Source organism: Triticum urartu, chromosome 6 (genome assembly GCF_003073215.2).
Source record: "Triticum urartu cultivar G1812 chromosome 6, Tu2.1, whole genome shotgun sequence".
NCBI classification, from domain to species: domain Eukaryota; kingdom Viridiplantae; phylum Streptophyta; class Magnoliopsida; order Poales; family Poaceae; genus Triticum; species Triticum urartu.
This window is the reverse complement of record NC_053027.1, coordinates 127,545,058-127,553,046: the sequence shown is the minus strand read 5'-3', so window position 1 is coordinate 127,553,046 and position 7,989 is coordinate 127,545,058.

Here is a 7,989-nt window from a genome sequence, read left to right as displayed (position 1 = left end):
GTGGTTGTGGTAGAAACTTGATGCTCGCCGCATTTTGGTGGCCCACATGTCATGCACACAAAGGCAGAGGGGCGGTGCGGCCGAGAGGGGTGAGGCGCACGTCGGGGGGCGTGGTGCCGTGGGTTGGAGAGGCGCCGTGGGAATTGCGAGATGAAACGTGATGGTCGCCGTAGTTGAACTTCCATGGACAAGCTGTCATGTCTACGGACACATGCACTGCATACCGATCACTCGAAGGAGTAGCAGAGAAAGCTATATATGCGGATAAATAGTTCCTTATAGTCAAGAGGACCCATGATACTACTCTGTTCCAAAGACATGCACACCATCGAAATAGTTCATCTATATCAACATACACTGAGAGGGAATACATTTTTTTACAAGAGAGGAAATAGTTCATCCATCCATAATGCCCTCCTGCTGGTGCAGCCTTTTCTTCTTCTTCTTCTTCTTCTTCTTCTTCTTATTCTTATTCTTCTTCTTCTTCTTCTTATTCTCATTCTCTGTGGGAGACGGCTTTGCAACAAGCTCTTTGGACCTTGCAGCTATCTCGAAACTCACACGGACATCGAGGGCAGCATATTTTATCCGCTCGTACATCAAGGGATAATTCTCCCATCCAGACGACCTTAATGCCACCATCTTGTCACCCTTCTGAAGATTTGTACCGAGCACAAAATTTGCTACGTCGAATAGGGATGATGTTTGTTTATCACAAACTTCTGCAGGAATTTTGATTCTGGTTTGTAGGACAGTGATGCTATTCAAATCAAGCTTGTACGGCTCCAGCTTCTGTTTGTCCCCTTCGATGGCTGCCCCACAGAAGTATATGTCCTCCCAAGACAAGAAATCGTGAAGCTCACCTAGTATGGAGGGCGAGTGCATGATGTGGTACACCAAAACATCATCTTCGAAGCACAGCTACAGGACGGCGGCACGCTGGATCTTCCCAGGGGCACGCTCCGTGTACTCTGCGTCGGGACCGATGACCCTCATCTCTACCTTTTTGAGGGAGTTGGATACATTGTTGATCCACTGCCGAACAACCCTTGGGTGGACGGTGACAGTGGCAACTATGCGCATCGAGCCTTCCACGAGGACATGTTGGACGCTAAAAACTTGCATCTCGATCTCTATCGCCATTTGGAACCGCTGGAACGGAGGGCTATGGTTTGGAGAATTAGGATTAGATGGCTAGTCTAACTGAAGTAGTAGATGATTATTTAAAGAGGTTAAAACAATGTGAACGCAGTGGGGTTTGGATGCAAATGAAGACGAAGGGGAGGTGAAGAAGCCGAGGAGAATCGGTTCCCGATGGAGAAGTAAATGGGAGAAGTGGCGTGCAGGCAGTTGATTAGACGACTAGGTAGACTAAACGAAAAGGCTATGTGGGTAGACTGATGAGTCGTACCTGTTCGTGTACGTGCCCATCCTGGGACCTATGCAAACAGATAAAAAAATGTGTCATAGTTTTTTTTGAGCGTGTGAGTGCGAGACACAACATTCTCTGGTTAAGGAATACTCCCTCCGTTTAGGTGAGTATAAGTCACCTTATGAAAATCAGGTTTTCCCAAAACCTTTAGGCATGGAGCATTAACTTCCTACTCGATCCCCTCCCAGCCTCGTTAGCCAGCGTTCTCTTCCTCTGCTGCCGCGTTCTACCTTTCCATTTTTCCTCTTCTCAAGTGTGGAACGATCTGCATGCCGTCCTTGATGCACCAGAACGACCACTGCATGCATCTCGGCAGAGCGTTGATTGGGCATGCATGAGAATTTGGTTCTACTCGCAATATGGATGATACCTGAACGATGAAGTGAACAGGCACGCTAGCACGGGAGACCTATTTACGCTATACAATACTGGAGTACTCATGTACCTACTGGTAGTAGTAGTACAACTGTGGTACACTTGATAGTCAAAATACTATTCATCTGGTCCTCACAGTGAAGTGACAACACCCTGCGCCTGACACTAGTCCAGGCGGCGTGTTCAGGTTACCAAAGTCAGCCTCACCATGTGCACAGTGCAGTCTGTCACCGCCGCTGTACAGCACATTGGCGCCTCGCCTCGTCTCCCTCTCCGCTCCCATAGCACCACTCCATCTCCATCTCCTTCTCCGTCTCCATCTCACTGTGCCCCCGTGTACCGTCGCCTCACTCGCCTCCCCCAGTACCACTATTCCCTCGCTAGCCGCTCCAGCACCGAAATCTTTCTCCCCCGTAAATCAAGCCCCCTTCCACACTCCACCATGGCCGAACACGAACCGCGCAGCATCCATATGAGCCGCGATTGGAGCAATCTCCCCAGTGACATCCTCGACCTCTATTGTTCGTGTATGGATATGTTGAGCGCCCTGCGGCTGGCTGCATGCTCGAGGGACATGCACACGGCCATCGTCGAAGCGAGGCCTAAGATTTTCAAAACACCCTGCTTGCTGCTATCTGGTCTTGCAAGATTGGCTCACCATGATACGGAGGCGTGCATGATGCCCCTCGACTTCAATCCGATCTCCATTAGCCGAAACTTCTTTGCAGGTATGTAGTGGGTCGTCGTACATCATTTCCCTCGACATCGATCTGATCACCATCACCCGAAACTTCTTGGCAGGTATGTACTGGGTCAGCATGAACTCCCACTAGATGGCTGCCTTCAGAGAAGACGGTAAAAAGTTGGTGCTCGTGAACTTCCAGACCTCCCGTGAGATTATCCTTCCTCCGTTGGATTATATAGAGTATTACCATCGCGGTCCAAGTCATCTAGATTACTACGTCAGTTGGACGAACCTTGTTTTGCAGAAGATTCTAATCTGCCAAGTGCCCACACGACATGCGAATTACGCAGACTTCAAGCTAATTGCCTTTGTCGACCGCGGACTCGCCTATGTTTACGTCGGTGCCTTCTTTAGCTGGAGACAACTCGGCTCGCAGTGGATCATCATCAAAGCTGATACACACTTCTCTGATGCTATTGAACACAATGGCATCATCTACGCGGTCGACAAAGCAGATGGCACCATGTATTGCTGGGACGGCGCATGTAAGTTGTTTCCTCTCATGTTAATGATGACGCCATGACACTGTTTGAACTTTTTGTGATGATTGGCATATCTCTGTTTGAGCAGAATTTGAGTAGAACTATGGCAATGCATTAGAGACGCCATAAATCAGCTATATTTGGAATGAGTTAATTCGTGCGGATTGTGACCATGTCATTACAGCCAATTTGTACCCTGAATAATCAAACGGTTAGGAATATATGGATATTATCCTTATTTTACAGTAATCTATATACTACTACTAAATATGAGTGTGTATCAATGGCCATATTAGTTTCCTCATTTTCATGATGTAGAAACATGCACCACACTGTTGGTTTCATCTAACCATACATTAGGGAAGTAAATGTGCATATGGAGAACTCTATATTTGGAAGTAGTGAAATCCTGCAATGCTTACCATGTGTACATACCTATATTCGCCCTTCAGCAATCAATGGCTAGAATAATATCCTCACAATTTTTTTCCCACAGAACACGAGTATATAACAATGCATGGTCTGTTAGTTTCCTTGAAGAATTTGTTTGTGAGGACAGAACATGATTACATAACATGCATGACATGGTAGTTTCCTGTGAAGAATCGATTGCGAGATAACATGAGTATAACCATTCATGGCACTTCTATATTTTCGAACCCAGTCTACATTTCCCTGTATTTTCCTCCCAGTTCCAACAGGGACATATCAATGTTGTTTCTTGCATTATCCTACTCATACTCTGAACAATGCTGATCTTACATTAACAATGCATGTCCTTTTTGATATGATGCAGTGTCCCTACAGTTACTGCCCTTTGTAGTCACACCACCTTTGCCAAAAATAGGGAAGCACAACTGGTTCCTCGCTCGATCAAACGACGGCAAAAGACTGATGATCATTCGGACACATGACCCGGAAAAGTTATATTGCAAAAACCCCACTGTATACAAGCACCGTGTAATACGTGAGTATACGGATAGTGGCTGTTACGTCTATGAGCAGGATACCAGCTTGTTGGGGCCTTTAGGATTTTTTAGTTGGAGGCGGGTAAACAGCCTTGCTTCACACTCTCTGTTTCTCGGACTCAATTATCCGATTAACCAGGAGATCACCGTTGGCAAGGACCTTGATGGCAGAGAGGCTCTGTTTGCTATGGAAAATTGTGTCTACACGGCGAGCCCTAGGAGTTCGGGAGCAAACTCCCCTGATTGTCAATGATACAGCCTGCAGCCAAAAGAAGGTGAGAATGACAAAGGCATCCAGATTAACTTTGATCCTTGGATGTCTCAATTACGACAGGCAGTGATGTGGTTCGAGCCTTCGGGTTCATAGGTAATTGGGCTATTGCATCGAAAGGGTGGAGTACTGGTGTCTCCGGATCACTGGTCGCTGAAGCGGGGCTGCAAATTATGATGGTGTTGGATCATCTCTTCGAATGACTTTGTTGTCTTTGTTGTTGGTTCTGGATGGGTAGTTCTTTCTTTTGTTATGCATATTCCTTGTCATTTGGTCATCCTCGTCTATGTCACTCTTACTATGTAATAGGTGCTTCTGTTTAGAATGTCATTCTCGTCTAGATCACGAGAGTCTGAGCGTTGCAGATGGGTGCGTTTTGGTGGTGTAGCAAGACTTCTTATGAACTATCATGTCTTGCTGTTTATGTCAGTAGTAGTCACTAGTCAGTGTTTGAATGTTGTATATATCGTTGTTTGGAACTGTTTATTGTCTCGAACTACTGGTGGGCTAAATGAGGGCATCACCATTCTCCAGTGTTCAGAGTATATCTCCTTTTTTCAAGTTATATAATTTGAGCTCAGTGTATTTTCGATGATGTACACTTGTTTGGGCCAGTGAGGTGTCGTTGAATATGGGCCGAGTAGTAACGCAATGCCAAACAGGTCAATTATGACTCTCGGGCCAGGCTCTCAAAAGATCCTAAAAAAAGGCCGGGCTCTCCAAAAAAGAATGAATAAGGACTCTTAGGCCGACATGTGGGCGCCACCGGTGTTTTCGTGCACTTGCGCACCGAGAGCATATTGGCGTGTGCTCGAAATTCATGCTACCTTTTCATCCGCAGTCTCCCGCCCCTCCCCCACCTCTGGAATCTCGATTCCTACTCCAGTTCCCCCAAATCGCCCTCCTGTACTCCCTGTACTCAAGCGCACTATCATGTCGCCAGTCAATGCGGATCTCCGAGCCGGAGATCCTGAGGTCCGTCCTGCCTTCGGTCGCTGCGTGCTGTCGCTCAACAGTGGCATGGCGGCGCTTGATGACCAGTTTGCCGGCAAAGTGCTGATGGTAACCATCAACGGCGACCGGCCTCCCGTCTCGTCGGATGACCTTGTCAAAGCTCTTGGCATTGCGCACGGCATCCAAATAAGTGACTTGCTCGTCGAAGTGTGTCCGCCATAGGATGATTTCTTCGTCAGGTTCAGGACAACTTTCGACTACAGTCGTGTGTTCGAATCTTCCCGGCATTTGTTCTGCGATGGCGCGCTGGTGAGCTTTGATCGGTGGCACCCAGGATGGGGCTCGGTGCCCTCTGAGCTTGAGTTTTTAACAAAGCTTACCTTCCACGGCATGCCTCGACGTGCTTGGAACAGCGAGTACATGAACGAGCTTATCAACGACCTTGGAGGTGAGCTCGTAAGTATGTTTGTTCCTCCAGACAACTGGGCTCTGACGGTTATGGCATGGATGAAGAAGCCGTCCAGCATACCGAAGGTGATTGGTGTTGAGATACCGGTGCAGGAACCGGGGTTGTACTATTCGTCGCCACCAAGGCCGCCGCGGACCACGTTAGGGATGTACCTGCATCGAGTGTTTGTGCATGTTGAAGAAGTGGTCAATCCATCAATCGAAGTCCTGCAGCCGCCGCTGGTGCCAGGGTCTGTCGACGACGTCCATTACAGGAGTCAACGTCAGACTTTCCCCGTGTTGCTTGGAACGATGGATGGCACAGGGCCTACTCCATCGCGCGATGGAGGCCACTGCTTCTTTGGGAGAAGAGGCAGGGATGGCTGCCTGGATGTGCTCTAATTTGAGGTAACAAATGAATCTTGTCAGATACTAGTTAAATCCGAGCTATGGGTGTGAAGCACTGATATGCCAGTACATTTGATTGTGACATGTTCTAATTTTGTACCTAAACTTTTTTTAGAAAGGGTTGTACGTCAACTTAATGTGCTAGGAGAACTTATTGTGTTGTCTGTCTGTTTTCTTTGCACAACATTCAAGATATTTCCCCGTCATTGATAAAGACGATGAACCGTTATGTATGACTTCGTTGGTTTCAACATAGCCCTTCCCGTAGCGATCCACTACTTCCATCCTGATTGTGCCGCCTGCGTGAAATTTTTGTATGCAAGTTCAGTGTGCTATGATGTTCTATATGATTGTGTCAACTATATAAGTTTTTACTGAGCATCAGCAATGCATATGGCTGAAAGATGTATTTACGAGCATCGGCTGATGGGTCTCTCTCTCTCTCTCACACACACACACACGCGCGCGCACACACACACGCGTGCATGCCCACACACACAAGTGGGACCCGTTGAATTATTTATTTGCTCGTGACAGCTATTAATTAGGTTCCACTCTAATCTAACTTTTTTCTTAAGTTATTAATTGAGCTCAGTGACTTTAAAAAGTTGTACAAAAGCCTTGTTTGGGCCTTTCCGGCGTCGCTGAATGTGGGCTGAGTAACCATGTTAGGTTGTACTGTACTACACAGGCCTTTTTTCGCTATTTTTTCTTAAATAATACATTTTTTTATTAATTTTCATAAATATTACGCTGGGTAATATTTTTTTCAAAAATAATACATCATCCGCCCGCTGCAGGCCGACTGGGCCTAGCCGGCCCACAGCAGGCCGATTGGATTCCAGTCGGCCTACAGCTGGCCGACTGGCCCCTGTCGGCCCACTATGGGCCGACTAGAGCTAGTTGGCTCACTGTGGGCTAATTGTTTTTGCAAATGTGTTAATCATGTATTTAAAAAATATGTGTATTGTGACCTCCTCCGCTCGCTGTGAGCCCACTGTTGACTAAAATATATGTTTTAAAAAGTGTTAATCATGTATTTAAAAATTGTTAAATGTGTGTATAAAAAATGTTCCTTATCTATACAATTTTTTTAATGTGTGTATAAAAAATAGCTTTTTTTCAACATCAGCAATGCAACCGGGCCTACAGTTGTACACAATATCCGAATTAACTTGTTATTCTCCGCCCCGCTGGGCTGCAAACTTTCCTAGGAGGTATGCATTAGGCTTAACAAGAAAATGGACTTTAAGAAATAATAAATGGGATGTAATTATAATAACTAGACAGATACAATGCACCAAACACGTAATTAGTTTGAAAATATATTATTTTTGGAATTTGAAAATTTTAATTTCATTACTTGTTGCGTGCGCAATATTTCGTTGGATTTTAACGTAATACAACTTTATTTCGAAATTATATTTAACCTGACTAGAAATTTCGGATACAAATATTTCGGATCCCATCAAAATGTGGGAATTTTTTTTTGAATTCTGTTTTGAGCGGTTGTTTGAAATTATTAATCGTTGTCCTAGCTAGAAGTTGGGTTGTACTTTTAACAAACTGTAAATGGGCTGTAGTAAATTCCATTAGAATTAAAAAATGGGTTGTACATTCTTACAAATCGCAAATGGGCTATATGTTCTCTGCCAAATCCGAGCTATGGGCCTACTAAGTTAATGCGTACCAAGGGCTTTGTCAACTTAGTCAATATAAACGATTCTAGTTGCAGCCGCCCAGAGCAGCGCCGGTCGTGTGTGCTTCTTCAACCTCTGGTCTTCTTGCTCCAGCCGCCCAGAGCAGCGCCGGTCGTGTCGCGTGCTCCTGCCTCCCGTGGCCGGCTGTGATGCCGCGGAGGCCTCACCGCCCCGTACTACTCCCACCGCTGGCCAGGCCATCCCTCT